General features: G+C 37.3%; 1 protein-coding gene across 16 annotated transcripts in view; it reads left to right on the top strand.

Annotated features, from left to right (window-relative positions):
• Window positions 1-17,386, top strand: part of Rbfox2 (RNA binding fox-1 homolog 2) — a 305,574-nt gene that overhangs the window by 80,093 nt on the left and 208,095 nt on the right. The window contains exon 1 of one of the 16 annotated variants that reach the window (XM_023719033.1): window positions 8,620-8,640. The exons of the other annotated variants lie outside the window; for them this stretch is intronic. The gene's annotated coding sequence lies outside the window, so the exon portion shown is untranslated. Of the gene's footprint in view, window positions 1-8,619; window positions 8,641-17,386 lie in introns of those variants that run through there. 16 annotated transcript variants of the gene reach the window in all.

Raw genomic sequence — 17,386 nt, 5'->3', positions numbered from 1 at the left:
TTAAATCAATGTCTTCTTTAGAAGCAGGTATAAATTCTTTTACTGTAGTGTTTTTTCAGATTGGGTTTCCTTCTTATGTTTCTGTAGTTGATTCTTTACTTCAGATGCTATGAGATTCGAGAATTCTTTTCTTATTTCAGAAAGTTCCGCTCTGAGTTCTTCTATAACTTTCTGCTGATGCTTATCTACTATGAACGCTATTAATTCATACATTTGAGCTGAGCTAGTAGAAAAGATTCCCGCTCTGAGTTCCTCTGACTTTCTGCTGTTGTTTATTTAGTATAGACACTATTAATTCATACAGTTGAGCTGAGCTAGTGTCCTCTGCACTTGTTCTGGATGAGCATTGGCTTTCCTCCATGTTTCTACATTTGATTCTTTACTGCAGATGTTATTAATTCAGGGATTTCTTTTTTCATTTCCAATCTGAGTTCCTCTATACCTTTCTGCAGCTGTTTCTTTATTTCTGAAGCCATTGATTCATTAACTGTGTGATTCACAATTTGTTCTGTGTTAGTGTCCTCTGCACTTATTGTGGGTGGGCTTGGGTTCTGAGATTGCATTTTGCTCTTTCTTGTTGTCATTTTGTGTAGCACTGTCTTCTGACCTTTGTTGTAGATGTTTGGTGCAGGTATAACCTTAGCACCTACTGAAATTCAGTTGCAGATCTATGAATTTTGGATTTATCCAGTTGTGCCTGGCTTTGGTCTGGCTGCTGTGTTCAGCTCCTCCCTGTTGCTGCCCTTGGGGGTGGACCTGTTGTGCCCCTCTGGCAAGATGTTCTGCTCCTGGACTAGCTGGGTGGTTTTGTCCCCTACATTCTCTGCAGGGATTGCAGCTGCAGGGTTTCACCCCAGGCCTGTATGCCAGGCCTGAGCTGAGTCTGGAGGGGACAAGAAGTAGTAGGGGGGAGAGGCAGCTCTCCTACACACTCACTTGGCCTGGGCTAGGACTGGATCTGGGGGTTCCAGGAATGCGACAGAAATTCCTATTCGGTGGGCAGGGTGGCTGGGGGCTACTGCGGAGTGGTGTGCGGCATCCCAAGGGGGTGAAAGAGGGTCTCACCCATGCTGCGCCTAGGCTGGGACCAGTAGGTCCCGCAGGCGCAGAGTAGCAGGAAGCTCACCCACACACTCACTGGGCGGGCCTGGGCTAGGACTAGATCTGGGGGTTTCAGAACGTGGCAGAAATTCCTACTCAGCTGGCGGGGTGGGGGAGGTGCTGCGGAGTTGTGGGGGGCATCCCGAGGGGGTGGAAGAGGCTCTCACCCATGCTGCGCCTGGGCTGGGACCGGTAGGTCCCATAGGTGCAGGGTAGCCACCCAGGCTGGTCTTGAGCTAACAGTGATTTGTCTACCTCAGCCTCCCAACTGCTGAGATACTGCGTAACTTTGGGGTGTCTACTTGTCAAATACTTAGCAATGCTATGTGCAAGAGGTACCTGCTTCACAGCACTGAATTTAATCTGCATCCTGAAAAGGTAGTGATTTTCTTGAGCAAAGATACTCACCCATATGGAGCATAGGTTAAGGGTAGACACAGTAGTAGACCTTGGGAAAAAATAGTTGAAAGTGACAGGGTGTTGTGTGAATTATCTTTGCTTTGATTACTCTGAAGATTACTTGCTTTGTTTATCTTTAGTGTTCATCCTGATTTATAACTATTTAGTTGGTGTAATGTCTTTTGCCTCAGTTTGACTGACCTTCATGGAGGGAAGGGCTGTATGTTTGTCACATTGTATTCACAATGCTGGTGTATTAGATCCTAGCTGTTCTTTTACCTATTGTTTTGCCTCAGAGGAATGCCTGAAAATTTACTCCATAGAAGTTTTAATTCTGTAGCTTTTTTTCTTTCTTTTTTGTTTTCCACGTTAGTTAGATGTTTTGTCATAAGCTCCACTGATGGATTCTACTGTATTTCAGAAGATGCATTTAAGACTTGGAAGTCTAGGCTGTTGAAACTTTGAATTTACCTTGACCTCTAAAATTAGCAGGCTTGTTCTTTTTCCTCTTGCATGTGTAGAAGAGAAATACAAATCTATTTTGAGGCTTATCATGAAATAAAATAATGAAAAGTTCTAACACTGTTTGCTTTAAAACTCCCTGCTTGCTTAAATGGGTTTAATGACTTTTTTTCCTTTAACTCCTTATAACTTTACATCTTGAATTGACCCTCTTTAAATTTTTCTTTTATGAAAAGGAATGTGTGTGTGTGTGTGTGTGTATATATATATATATCCATCCCCCGGAACTGGGGATTGAACTCAGGCCCTTGCACTTGCCAGGCAAGCACTTATTCTACTGAGCCATCTCCCTGGCCCCCAGGAGCATGTATACTTTTAATCTTCAGTTTACCGGAACCCTTTCTTAGGATTGGCCTTTAAAAAGCCTAACCTTTACTCCCAAATCCAGCAAGAAATTGTTAAGCAGTTATGGGGTGAGAAACCTGGAAAATATTTAGGAAGAAATTGGAGGTTTATGTGGCTGTAGGAAAGCACGTGGGTATGTATATACACGTTTTCTGTTCTCTTTTCTAGCTAGAATGACCTAGATTCTTTTTATTCTGGGAAAAGTTGTGTAATTTCTGCATTTAGGTATTTCTTTTTTTTGAGCTAGAAAATATTGGAATTTTAACTTTTTAAGATTTTTCCTGTACTTTTATAAAAATGCCAAGTGATGTGGTTTTTAGATAGATGCATTGAAGAAGCACCTGCAGTAGTAGAGTAATGCTAGTCTTTGTTGAAATAGAAATTTATTTGAATAGTTGAGGTTGCTGGAAATTACATATTTTGGGGCTCTGAGGCCAAAATCTTGTTTTACTTAAATACTCAGTACAACTAATATTTTGAGTGTCATGCTGTCAGCTACAGTTATTATATTTGTTTTTCATTCTGATAATGAGATACTTGAGGCTGGATGAAAGAAAAGAAGTATATTAATTCACACTTATGGAGGCTAAAAGTCCAAACAACATCGCACTGGCTCTGGTAAGAGTCATCTTGCCTGCATCAGCAGCTCATGGTGGATGGCACCACAATGGCGGGAATAAATGTGGGAGGAAGAAACCACATCCAGACAGGAAGGAGGCCAGATTGCGATTCAGAGGTTGGGCTTGCCCTTGTAGCAACTTGCACTTGAGAGAACGCGAGAGTCCCATGAGAATATCATCCCTTACGTGGGTACACCCTCAACACCCTGGCCCTACCAACCCAACACCACCATGACCTACCTCTTGAAAGCCTTATCATCTCAGTACCACTTTCTGAGAGATGTCCCAAACACAGGAGCCTTTGGGAGGCGCTCTAAACTATATTCAAGTCATAGTAGCTAATATTCAAGTATTTTAATGTCTTGTAGCACCTACCACACTCCTGCTGGATAAAAGGCACTTGATAAAAGTTTGATGAATTTAATTTGGTGTAAAATTATACACAGATCGCTTGAGCTGTTTGACTTATTTGATGGAAACTTGACTTATGTATTTTGTATGTACATATATAATTAAAAAATAAGCTTATGAAATACTACCGTCTTAAAATTTTTACATTAAGACAATTATATTTGTGATGTTCTACAGGATACAGCCAGTAACTCTGAGGGACAAATGATAAACTGACTCCATTAAGCTTAGGACAGTACTAAAATAAAACGTTACCTGTAATTCTAGTTTCTGGGGAGTTTGAAGAAGGAAGATTACAAGTTCAATGCTAGACCAGGCAATTTAGTGACATCCTGCAAAATAAAAAGAGCTTGGGATGTAGCTCAGCAGTAGATTGTTTGCTTAGTATGCTTCAATAAAAAGTTTACCTAAAAAAGTCTTTTGTTCTGGGACTGCTATAGCTGATGAATAGCTTTGTGCGCCTGTATATATTGTTTCTTGCTTGTCAAGCTGATAGGATATATAAGCACATACATTTGTGTCTCTGTGTTTTCAGGTGTTGTGTGGAGATGAAGGAGCTTTTTAAAAAAATTAATCTAGTTAGGTGTGGTGGTGCATGCTTATAATCCCAGCACCTGGGAAGCTGAAGCAGGAGGACTGCTGCTTGAGGCCAATCTGGACTGCATAATGAGTTTAAGGTCAACCAGAATTATAGCAAAACCCTGTCTCAAAACAAAATAAACAAACAAGACCCCCCAAAAACTAAATTTGTCAAATATTCAACATAGATTTTGTTTTTGTTTTGGGGGCATTAGGAGTTGAATCTAGGGCCTCTGGCATGGTAGGCAAGTGCTCTTTTTATTTTACTTTTTTGTGGTATTGGGGTTCAAACCCAGGGGCACTCTATCATTGAACTTCATCACCTCCCCAGCCCTTTTAATTATTTTTTAAAATTTTGAGGTGAAGTCTTGATAAGTTGCTCAGGTACAGCTCAGACTTGTGATCCTTCTGTTAGCTTCCCTGAGTGCTAGGATTATAGGTGTATGCAGGCCAGCATCCCCAGGTACTTTGCATTTTGAGATGGAGTCTTGCTCAAGTGCCTGTGTTGTCTGGCGTACACACAGTCCTGAACTCACAATCCCCCAGCCCCTGCCTCCCATGCAACTAGTAATGCAGGCATAAACCACCGTACGTGGATCAACAGTTTTCAACAGCTAGAGGAAAGTAGATTTGATAAATCATCTGCATGGATCACTTTTTAAATCACTTCTGAGCAAAATAAAATGTTAACTCTGTTTCATGTTACAGCAAGTGTGGCCTTTGCTTTTCTGACAAAATGAACCATTTTGCTGAGGGTTTTCAGCCTTGAACCTTCAGTTTCAGGATTTAACTTATTTTGGTTTTTATTCTTGTCAAGGAGTGTATAAAGAGAATTACTAAAATGTTTTGACCCTTTATGGAAAACCTAACTCAATATAAGGTTGCAGGGAAACCTAATCTGATGGGATAGACAAACTAATTGATATGGTTTTGTCTTCTATAAACTAGTCATTCTTCCATTCTCAACCTGACCTTCATAAAATACTTCATGTTCTCCATAATTTGTTGTGCTGTTTATTGATAACATTCTTGAATGTTTTCTTCTTTATGTTAATACATTTATTTTCCATGCTCACTTTTAGAACTAGCCATTCCTTTGTGACCATTCTCAGTGCAGTCTGTACACTTCTGCTGTGTTGCGTATCACACATAGTTGTGCTCATTTGTCCTTTAGTATCAGCCTTTTGAAATTATCTACTAGCACATGTTAAATGTTCAGCAAATATTGAAAGAAAGGACTGATGGGGCATTATTTTTCTGAAAGAATTGTTTCTTAAAGAATAAAAGCTAATTATAATGTTTGATGTTAGTACATGCATGCCTTAAATTTTCCCCCCTAAAATAGTAGTAGTTTATATTAATTATTCAGTAAAAGCAAGGGTGTATGTTTAAAACAGTGCATGTTGTTGCTATAGAAGAGAGTGACACTTAATTGGTTCATATGAGTATCAGACACATGACCTTGACCTCTTTACATGGTCCTTTAATCAGCTGATTTAATTTTAGTGGAATCTCTAGAGAAATGCTCTGGTTCTTCATGTAGAATATAGAAATTATAAATCTAAGGTATAGACCCTGATTGCATCAGGGTTTATAGATTAAAACCAACAGAGGAGGGGCTGGAGATATACCTCAGTGTTAAAGCTCATGTTTAGGGACCTTGATTCAGGCTTGTACACTACAAAACCATTAATAGGAAATAAATCAACCAACACACCCACCCACCCACAGAGGACTGCACATGTAGTATGGCATTATTACTGGGCCTTTATGGCTGTGATAAGTTTGAAAATCTCAAATATTATAAAATTAGATTCCACAATATGTTCTTTGAAATTTTGTCATTTCAGCACAAATCTCTCAAGCCAATTTTAATTTAAAAAGTTCCAAGTAGATTCATTAACATTTGTCCAGAGGTTCAGAATAATAAGACTCAAATAATAAATTAATAAGAATTGAGTGCCTACTTAGTGCCTAATATTGTTAGAAATACATAAAAATTTTTAGTTTAACCTTGATGTTAAAAATGTTTGGTTTTACTAATGTTAGAGAACACAGGTGCAAAGTAATTTCTAGATACTTTTTTCCAACTTTAACTGTAAATGGGAGACCACATAGAAAAAGGATAGGGTTTGGAATTTAAATAGATCTGGGTTAGAATTCTGGCTTTAAAAAATGAGTTACATAGATGTTGGTCGTACTGACATCTTTGGAACCCCTTTTCTGTTTCCAAAATAGAGATAATATATACAACTTAGTGATTTTTATTTTTCAAAAATAAATGACAATCCATAAAAAACTCCTGGCACATAACAAGTACTCCTAATATGTATTTAAATAAAGGGAATAAGTAGAATTTTAATTACAGGTATCCATTTAGTTCTGACTATTATTGATAGATTTTATAATGGTAACTGCTTAGTCTTCCCAGATAGAATAAGGCAGTGGTGGCAAATCTATGACACTGTCCTATAGCTTGATGTTTGTTATCATTGAAAGCTCTAAAAGGTTCATCATTGGAATAAGGTAACAATCTGTTTTTGGAGTATAAAGAAGATTCTTTAGAAGAATAGTGCTTATTATAGTTAGCCCTGCATCATCTGACATCTGACAGTGATGTCCAGAGGAATAGTTTTATAAGAGGATTGGTTTGTTAAGAGTCAGCAAGGAGTGAAAAAGAGCAAATATCCTAGGAGGTAGACTAATCCCATTCTGCACCCCACCTGCCCCATGGAATGTGATTTATCATTTATTAGCACTGCACAGAATGAACACATCCTCTGGTGTTTTCCATGGAAGTTAGAAAGTATTTTGTAGATGCCTGTGTGTGTTCACTAGTATAGTATTTTGATTTTATTAATTGTTCATTATTTACACTCTGTTTGGAGCAGATGACTTTCTTAGGAGTATACTAATTATTTTCTTTCTGTGTCTTCTATTTTTTTTTACTTTCTGAAAAGTTGGTGCCCTGGAGCTGAGTCTACCTTGCAAACTGAAAATACAGTTTTGTTGGGTCTACCCCTTTCATTCTAGAAGTCACTGTCTTGCTTATAGCCTTTCCTATTTGGTCACAATTGATGCTTTGTCATTTAGAGTTATATAGGACATAGCTCCTAGATTGACTTAGTATTCAGCAGTCAAATATGGCTCTGAGAAAGAATTACTTCACTGGAACTCAAAGTGGGCAGCTGAGCTAGAAATGGCAGCTGTCATTTAGGGAAAGTGAGTAACAATTTCAAAATTAGAATTTGGATAAGAAAGAAAAAAAAAAAAACTGGAGGTGGTGGTGCAGGTCTGTAACCCTAGCACTCGGGAGGCTGAAGCAGGAGGATTTCCCTGAGTTCAGGAGGCTATTCTGAGCTGCAGAGTAAGACTGTCTCAAAAACCAAAAGCAGCAAAAAAGAATGAAAAAGGGCCAGCTCCAAAGCTGAGTACTGGTCACAGATTGGCTGGTGGTTGAAGTGAGTATTGCTAGATTTTACCAGAAGTGGAAACATGTATAGAGCCGATTGTGATTCAAGAGATCATGCATGTTGTATGGCATATCTGTGATTATAAAAGGTAATTTTCTGGTGGTTCATTTTCTTTTTGTGGGGATTTAAAATTTCTGATTATATTTACAAGAATTAATAATGAAGTCACTTTATTCTTTTATTTATTCAGTCCTTCAATTCAGGGACCTAACCTACACTACTTTACATTAATCTTGTCATTAATTCTTGTAACATCTTTGTATGGGTGCTAATTTTTAAATGCAACATATAGGAATTTGCTCCAATTTATGTAATAGGTCAATCTCTGGGAAGTAAAATTGGACCCAGAATTTATGGTTCTAGGCTGTGTATTTGGTTAGAGAAGTGTGAAGTTTTTCTATGTCACTTTCTTCCCTATTTTTCTTGCCATGGTGGAGGAAATCAAATCAGGCAGATAGCAATGAAATTTGGTCTTCTGAAAGAGTACACTGTTGTTTCTTTAGGCGTGGCATTTCTGCTTCTTTGCTTGATATAGAAGGAAACAGCAGAAGACTGATATTTGGCACATGAAGTTTCCTGTGTACTTTTCATGCCTTCTCTTTCTCCTTTCCTACCCCCCTCTTGGGAGGAGGTGAGTGTGTGAGTTTTCTCTGTGCCAGTCATACTTGTGGTGGCAGGCATTTTGGCTGTCCTTAAGGAACAGTACATATCATGACTTGGTTTTGGGTTGGGAGCGAGGCAGAAGGAAGTGAAGGAATGACTCTGTAGTGCGGTTGAGGGAAGGTGGAATGTAGAAAGGAGGTAGTTTCTCTGTATATTCCTCCTCAGAGGACTTTCAGTACCAAGTAGCTAAATTTAACTCAAGTTCCTGTTGAAAGCATCATTTTTTGGGGGCAGGCAGTAGGGGGAGAACGGAAAACCTTTTTGTGTATCCTGCTCCACGAAGCCAATAGGGAAGCAGGAGGAGGTGAGGTTGCCATGGAGATGGTAGCTGTGTGCAAGGGGAGAGCAGCAGGGTTTAGAATTCCAGGAAGGAAGGGAGAGTGATGTCATCAGATTCCATGGACCAGCCCAGGAACCCCTGTGAGGTTGGTGGGGAGTAGGGCGTGTGTGGGGGGTGCCGGAGGGGGAGTTTGTGCAGGGGAACTGTGGCTTCAGTAAGATGTGGGGAGTCCAGTTGAAGCAGAGAGGTTGGTTGTGTGAAATCGTACTGATCTGCATTAATGCCTGATTTTTTAAAAAAAATTTGTAAATCATTCTGAATTTGCAGAATATTTTCTTTGTTGAAAAAGTACATATTTATTTAACAGAGGAGCTCATCAGAAGTGAAAATGTGGTATTTTTAAAATAGTCATAACCCTGTAATATGTGTGTATGCTTTTATCCCTCGTGTGTGACAATATTTGTGCGCATATTTTGGATATATATATATCTTGGTATGATGCAGCTAAATGATTCATTAATGATTGATTATGGTATTTATTTTATATGGAAGGATATATATATATATATCACATATATATATATACCACATTTGTGAAAAAATAGAATAAGCTGTAAAGAAAATCAAAGTAGTTGCTTTTGCAGCAGACAAAAAAACTGCATGCTTCAAGACAGTTGTTCTGAGCATATTGCATATTTTTATTGATAGGGAAGGTAATTTTTTTTTTTTTAGTATGACAGGCTGATTTTTAAAAATCAAGTAGAACTGTGCTTCTAAATAAGTGTTGCCCTTCAAAATAGTCACCTTGGCTCTGGTGATACAACCATTGCGCAAAACATAAGGAACTCAGCTTCTGAGATGAGAGATGAAGAAAACATTTTCAGTGTCAAACACTAATTTTTTTATTTTAAAAATGTCTGCTTTTATCAGACACTATATATCTTTGAATTGTCTTTTCCTGATTTGGTAGTGGTGTTGAAAAAAGCAAATCCATACTCCAGTGACGAGCTTTTATTGCAGTTAGGTTCTGAAGTTAGGTTTCATTTTTCAGATCAAGAGCCATTGGATTATGTGGTTTTGCAGTGATATTTGGGTAATGGTTGCAGATGAGGATAAGCCTGTACACCACCTTCTCAAGGCAACATATTTTGAGGTGACCCATTTGAATTTATTTGTTCAAGCGTGCCTGTTAAAATCAGTGACATTGTTGGATAATGGGGGAAGCAGTGTTACGTGATTTGTCTCAGAGCATAGATTCTGGAATCAGATTGGTTCAAGTATGAACCCTTGGTTTGCTACTTGCTATTAGGTAAAGATGTAACAAGTTTCTTGGTATACTGGTTTCCTCATATGTGAAATGGGAATGATAGTGCTATAGTTAAACAATCCTACAGAGTGGTTTGAGGAGTTGATATGTGAAGCATTTTAACTTTAGATGTTTTCAGCCAGTAACTGCTAATTATTATCATTAATAACTGTACATTTCTTGAAATTACAAAATTGATATAGAAGATACTTGGATGTAATATATAGTTCAGCAGTTGAAATTCTGTATTAGAGTTAATTTTCACCTATTCCAGACACCATGTAATCCAGGAGGGAGAGGTCCAGAAACCTATAGTTTTTAAATTATTGCAAGATGATAGATGATCAGTTAGGAATTGGGAATCACTCAGTATAATCTAAGAGACTAGCCTGAGTACCAGGTGCATCGTCATTTTCTGGGAGATGAAAAAATTTCAGGTGCACTCACTGAATTGAGTCAGCATTTTAACAAGGTACCCAGTAACTTGTCTTTACTTTAAAATTTAAGAAGTACTACTTTTGTTCTATCATTGGTAATACTTGGGTGATAACTACATGTTACAGATGAATTCTCTTAGTTATTTACATTGCTTAAAGGAAAGCAGTCTGGCAAAGCTAGTGTGTAGATGTGCATGTGCTTAACCTTTGCTACTGCTGGATGGATAAAGGCTTGTCTAGACTAAGATACTAAATGCAGTGTAATAGAAAGAATAGAGTTACTCTTCTGGCTCTGCCATTCACTAGCTCTTTGACCTTGGTTCAGTTAACTTCTCTGAGTCCCTCTTCTTACTTGATACTGGAATGATACCCAGATCATGATATCATGTGTATTAATTATCTAGCACTTTGTAGAGTCTGCATAAGTTACAGCCTTTCATTTTCACATCTTCAGGCTTTTGTTAATAAATCTGTAGAGTAGCTCTGTTTCCTCAGAAAGGGCTCCACTTGAGTCTCAATAGTATCCCATCTCTTCAGGTTCTTTGCCTCTTGCCCATCTTCCAGCTATCTCAAAAATTAATTGTACTCAAAGAAAAAATGTGCTTATAGTTCTCTCTCCCTTCTTCCTACGAAGTACCTTTCATTAAATGGAGACAATTAACCAAAGAGGGCAGTAGAGGAGGAAGTGCAGAAGCTGAGAAGAGTTGAGCACATGGGGGAACTAAGTGATCTGATGATGAATTCTAATAAAGGCAGCACCCTATGAATTCCTGATAGTTGACCATGTTTTTAAAAAATGAAGTTAGCTTTTTAAAAAACTTAAGTCTCAAACAATCTGAGGTACAGGATCTCAGGATAAATCCTGAGGGGATTTCACTGACCTTATCAGACTCAAAAGCTACAACTCTCGTTGTATAGGTCCTGCTTTACCTTGGTCTTAACCACCCAGCAGAAAAGTATAAAAACAATATATAAGAAGTAAAGCCATGCTGTTATGTTGAGTTGTAGGGGACTCAGGTCAACAATTTCTGGCATTGCCAGTCAAGCGGAAGACCCAATACTATTATGGACTACTGAACTCTTTTAGATTATTTTGCTGAGTTAACACACCTATAATATTCAAATAATGGAACTTAACAAAAAAAGGGTATACAGACGAATGTCCATTTTGTATCTGTGTATTCAAAGTGGTTAGGATAGATACATAGTTACATTTTCTTAATGAATAGTGTGATTTGTTCTAATGGTGTTTGTAGATAGGATATCATGTCCGCATCTTGTACAGCAATTAACCAATGTATGCAATGTGTTAATCATTGAAACTGTCCTACCAATTTGATTTGAAACTGTCTCATTGCTATTTGTTTCTCAATAAAATTATGGAAAAAAACCCTTAAGTCTCAAGAAATAAAACCATAAAACTCAGGTATTTTTGTTTGTAATCTTTTACAATGGTTCTTGCAAGAACTAATATGGTAATTATCATCAAATCATTATGTTGATAGGTAATGAGTATTTTCTTTTTTACCAGGGAATAGGTACAGTAAGAGGAAGTTCCATGCCTTGCTGTGGAACATCAGAAGTAAATGGTAGAGAGTTCAATTTGAGAATTGGTGGTTTTAGCCAGTAGTGAAAGTTGCAGTAGTAGGAAATACAATAGAATGGTACCTTTAAAAAAAAAAAAAAGTCATAGAAATCATAGGAGATTAAGAGGAAAGAGAGGAATATGAACTCATGTGAATTTGTGTGTGTGTGTGTGTGTGTGTGTGTGTGTGTGTGTGTTTCTCTATTGGGTAATTGCACTTCTAAGTGCATGGTGTACATTATGCCTCATTTTAACATCCTTGCATAGTGTAGGTATAGTAACATTTTATGTATTTTACAGACCAAAAAATTGAGGTCCAGAAAAGTCGAATAACTTATCCTAAGTAACTCTGCTAATAAGCAGTAGAATTGGTTTGGCATCATATTGAATAGTGTTGTGAGTAACAAAGACTGTTCTAAAAGCTAAATTGAAATAGCTGGCATGCATCAATTAAAGAAAATTTGTTATTTTGTCTATATTGACTTTTGGGACAAAATTGTTAAGAGTATGATATTCAACATGTTAACTTCCTCAAAAGGAGTTTTGAGCATTGCAAAATGATCCTTTGGGATAGATTTCCTTTATACTCTGAGCCTAATTAAAAGGTAGTTTTTTAAAAAAAAAATTTAATGCCAAAATAATGGAGTCTTTAGTGAAACAACAGTGGGAATTGAATATCACAACATAAACTAATTTGTTCATGTTTATCAATTGACATATTTAATCATATAATCATGTTTGCTGTTCCATTCAGATCTATATAAATACAAAGTTAATTTCGTATTTCTTGGAAGAACCCCAAATTTGAAACTGATGTGGGTTTTAGGCCCTTTTGTTATTTATTGCCTGTGAGACCTTGGACATGTCACTTAACTTCAGTAAATCTGAATCTTGAATTTCCATCTTCAATTAAAAGGGAATATAATTGTCTCTCAGTATCTGTAGGAATTGGTTCCAGGATTGCTTCAGATACCAAAATGTGATCAGGTCTCTTATATAAAATGATGTTGCATTTTTGTGTAGCCTATGCACATCATCCTGTAATTTTTAAAACAATGGCCCTCAGCCTTTTTGGCCCTATATACTAGTTTCATAGAAGACAGTTTTTCCACAGATGAGGGGAATGTATTTAGTTTTTTTTAAAAAAATTAATATACGATACATAATAATTACATTCCCCATCACCAACTCGGCTTTGTTCATCATTAGGCATTAGATTCTTACAGAGAGCATGCAGCTGAGGTCCCTTACAAGCACACTGCAGTAGGGTTCATATTTGTATGACAACCTCATGCCACTGCAGATCTGACAGAGCTTAGGCAGTAATGCGAGCAGTGGGGAATGGCTGTAGATACAGATGAAGCTGTGTGCTCATCTGCTGCTTGCCCTCACTCCCATCTTGCTGTGTGGCCTGGTTTCTAAGAAGTCATAGACTAGTATTTGACAATAGTTGGAGGTTGGGGAGCCTTGCTTTTTTTTTTTTTTTTTTTAATGTATTTGGTTCAGGGTCTCACTATACTTCTCGGACTCGTAGTGATCCTCCTGTTTTCAGCCTCCCCAGGGCAGGGCTTACAGGCATGTGCCACCATGCCTAGATTTGGTGGCCCCCTCAACATGCCCAGGGGTGGGGCCAGCGGGCATGTGGTGCTGGAGATCGAACCCTGGTGGGGATCCTTGCTTTAAATTATCACTAAGTTAATTTATGATGCTTAATATATTATAAATGCTGTTTAAGGGGAATCATGAGAAGAAAAAAATCTGTTACGTACAATACAGACATGTGTCCATCTTCCCCCACTCATTTTTCATCTGGTCAGTTGATCAGCATATGCTGAACTCATGGATATAGATGTATTATTGTTTTTTAGCAAGGCTACCTACTCAGAAAGAGGTATCTTATCTGTCTATCACTTTGCATATATTACCTCTATCAGTCCTTGTAACAGTCCTCGTGAGGCAGAAGGTGCTCTCATTTAAAAGCTGAAGAATCTGAAGCTGAAAGAGGAACAAATTTCTCATAATCAAGAAAATGAGTCCCAGAGGAATATCTCAGGTCAGTGTGATTTCTGACAGCTGGACTTTCTGCTCCATACCACACATTGGAGGGAATTGTGACATATAACTAGGATGTGGTCCTATTATGTGGTAGGTACTGTTACCTTCAATTTTTGGTTAAGTTAAAATAATACAAGCTCATTGTTCAGAAATTGTTAAAAAGTTCGCTTCTTGGTACGATCGAACGAAAAGAATGAAAGAAAGAAAGAAAAGTTAGAAATATAAATAACAGGACTCTCTTGCCACCAAATTTCACTCATAAACCCAAACTCACCATGAAAGCATATGATCACTGTAAACATTTTGAAATAAATCCTTGAAGACCAAAAATATTTGAATATCTTATATAGGCCTGAATATGATGAAATCCTGAATATAAGGCTTATGATGTTTTTCAGTTGAGAGTGGGCCAATCTGAATATATAAGCTTTGCTTGCTTGCGTGCTTGCTTTCTAAGGCAAGAGCCACATCCCAGCCTCAAAATGTATAAACTTCAAGCAAGTTGATGAAATAAGTAGGCAATTGTTTACCTAAAATATTCATTAATTTATTTGTATAATATTCAAAATTACACATAAAACTATAATTTAAAAGCATTTAATCTTTTTCTTTTAGGAATAAATACGTACATAGTTTACTGCATCTGTATCTATGAATGATACATCTATATCATTCTTTATTTTTTTCTTTTTTTTGTGCTTTAAACAGTTTATTTAACTGAAATGGACTTGTTTGTTTCTGAAGTGACTTCCATTTATTTTGATGTATTTTTTCCCCATGATGATTTACAGGATCTTCAAGCCAATATAAATATTTTATAAATATTTGAATTTTTGGGTATGCACCTGCACAGTACCTCAGCAATATCTTTCAGCAAGAAAATACTGAAAAGTAAAGGCTAGACATCATTACTAGGTTCAGTGAAAATCTGCTGTGTACCTGTTCAACTAAGAAAACCACCCTTCCAATACAGGATGATTTTATTTTTATATAGGACCTAGATCACTTACGCTGCCAATTAGGTGCTGAATGGCAGAGCAAGTCTCCAGTTTCTGCCATGAATTCATAGGGAATAGGTTCCAACAACTCAAGTTCCTTTCCATTGGTCCTCACAGTGTGCTTCTCTGGGAGGGGCAGGCTGGCGTTTCAGTTGAACCCAGGAACCTTTCTCTTTGGCTTTCTTCTTTTTCTGATCATCTTCCTTGACACGTTTCAGGAAGCTATCATGACTTTTTGAGTTTAATATGCTCAATACATACATTAATCCTCTTGGCAAGTATCTTGCCCTTAACTTGCTTGTTTACAACAATGCCAACAGCATGCTGGGTAATGTTGTAGACTCGTCCTGTTTTGCCATGGTAACATTTGTGAGGCCTTCCTTTTTGCACAGTACCCATTCCCTTGATGTCTACAGTATCACCCTTTTTGTAAATTCGCATGTATGTAGCGAAAGGAACAACCCCATGTTTTCTAAAAGGCCTGGTTCATATACTGGTTCCCCTCCTCTTGCCCTTTGTGTTAGTCATTTTGGCAAATTACTGGAAGATGGCTGAAAGGTATATCATTCTTTAGAACCACTTTGAATCTTCAGTTTTCCAGGATAGCTACAGAACAATTTTGAATTTATATCTGTTGCAGTTACTGGTGATTTTATTTTTATTTTTATTTTTTGTCGGAACCGAGGATTAAACTCAGGCCTTTGCACTTGCCAGGTACTGAGCTATCTCCTCGGCTCTGGTGATTTTATTTGAAGCTGCAGATACTCATTCAGATAACATTTGGTTGCTTTTCTTCAGTTGCATCTTATTATGTACTTAATTTTTTCCCAAAATTTTTGCAATGAAATTTATGTAACATAAAGTTAGCCTTTCTAAATGAAAAATTTGGTAGTACATTCATATTCTGTATTTTGCAACCACATAGTTTGGTAACTGATTGAAAATATTTTTCATCATCTTTAGAAGACTCTCAAATCCATTAATCAGTTACCCTCTATGTGCTCTTTTCTCCTGGCCCCAACACCCACTAGTTTGCTTTCTATTAGTAGGAATTTACCTATGCTGGATATTTCATATAAGTGAAGTCATACAGTATGTGTCCTTTTGTGCCTCACTTCCTTCATTGTGTGTGGCATATTGATATACACTTCAACATGAATAAACCTTGAAAAACAAAAGCTTTTTTAATAACTGAATAATCTTTTGTATGTATAAACCATAATTTGTTCATTTGTTGATGGATATTTAGATTGCTTTCACTTTTCCACATTTGTGAATAGTGTTGCTGAACCTGAGTGTACAACTGTTTGAGTACCATTTCTTTTGTTCTTTGAGCTATGTATTAGAAATGAAATTGCTGGATCATATGGTAGCTCTTTATTTTTGAGTAACTGCCAGACTTGTTTTCTGTGACTGCTGTTTCATTTACATTTCCACCAGCAGTGTACAAAGATTTGTCTATTTTTGAGCAACACAGTAAGATCAAAAAATAAAGGGAAAATATGATGGTCTTTGAGTTTATTAGAGCTCTGTATCTCAGATTTTTGCCAGATGAACTTATTAAATATTTATTTAGCACCACTTCACTAAGGATGAAATTTTTGCTTAGGGAAATGTATTTAGTCCATTTTAAATGATGAACAGATTAAGAAGTGAAGATCAGAGAAGTAAAAGAAAGGAAATTTAAGTGGATTGGACAGTTCCTTCAGGGCAGGGGACTTAGTCATCTGTATATTTACAGAATTTAACAATGAGCTTGATATGTTGTAGGTTGTTGGGGGGGTGTTCCAAGACTGTCACAGATCCAATGATTTACTAGAGCTCAGCATATAGTCACATTTACAGATAAATTTTATAGTAATTTAAGGGCATAATATGCATAATTCGCTAAGGAAAAAGCTGCAAGGACAAAGTTCAGGGGAAGCCAGGCTCAAGCTTACAAGAGTCCTTTCCCAGTGGAGTCATACAGGGCATACTTCTTCTATCAGTGGTTGTGACAGTGTCGTCCACCAGGGAAGTTCTTTAGAGACTTGAATGCTGAGCACATTGGGGTATGCAGTAGAGGGGCTGTTCCATGACACCCAGCACATGCCAAAACTCAGAACTTTCCGTGGATAAGTGAGTGTTAACTAAAAAGAGCTGCTAGCACCAGTTGTGGACAACAGAGACATCCCTAAATCTTGAGTCTAGGCACCAAGCAACCAACTATGCACACTACTGTTTCTGAGGGTAGAAGTCAGGCCTTCTGTTCTTTTCTATATGTAGACATTCAGTTTCTTAAAAATGTGTTGTGAGATTTTGTGAAGAAAACTAAATGCCATAGTAGAGAACCAGCAGGAACTTTAGTGTCAGTAGCCCTGGATTTGTATAGTTTTTCTGAGCCTCTTTTTTCCTTACTGTAGAGAAATTGCACTATGGAGTTTTAGTGAGAATTAAAAATGATAATGTATATAAAACACCAAATATAATGTCTATCCTGTCTATAATCAGTTCTTATTTACATTTCATTTCAGCTTATATCAGTCCAGGTCAACTTAGGAAAGAGACTACATAGGAATTTGAACAGGGAATTTAATATAAAGAATTATTTTTAAAAATATTATTTATTTAGA

This window comes from Octodon degus, unplaced genomic scaffold (assembly GCF_000260255.1).
Source record: "Octodon degus isolate 3935 unplaced genomic scaffold, OctDeg1.0 scaffold00064, whole genome shotgun sequence".
NCBI lineage: Eukaryota > Metazoa > Chordata > Mammalia > Rodentia > Octodontidae > Octodon > Octodon degus.
This window is presented reverse-complemented; position numbering and strand designations above follow the sequence as displayed.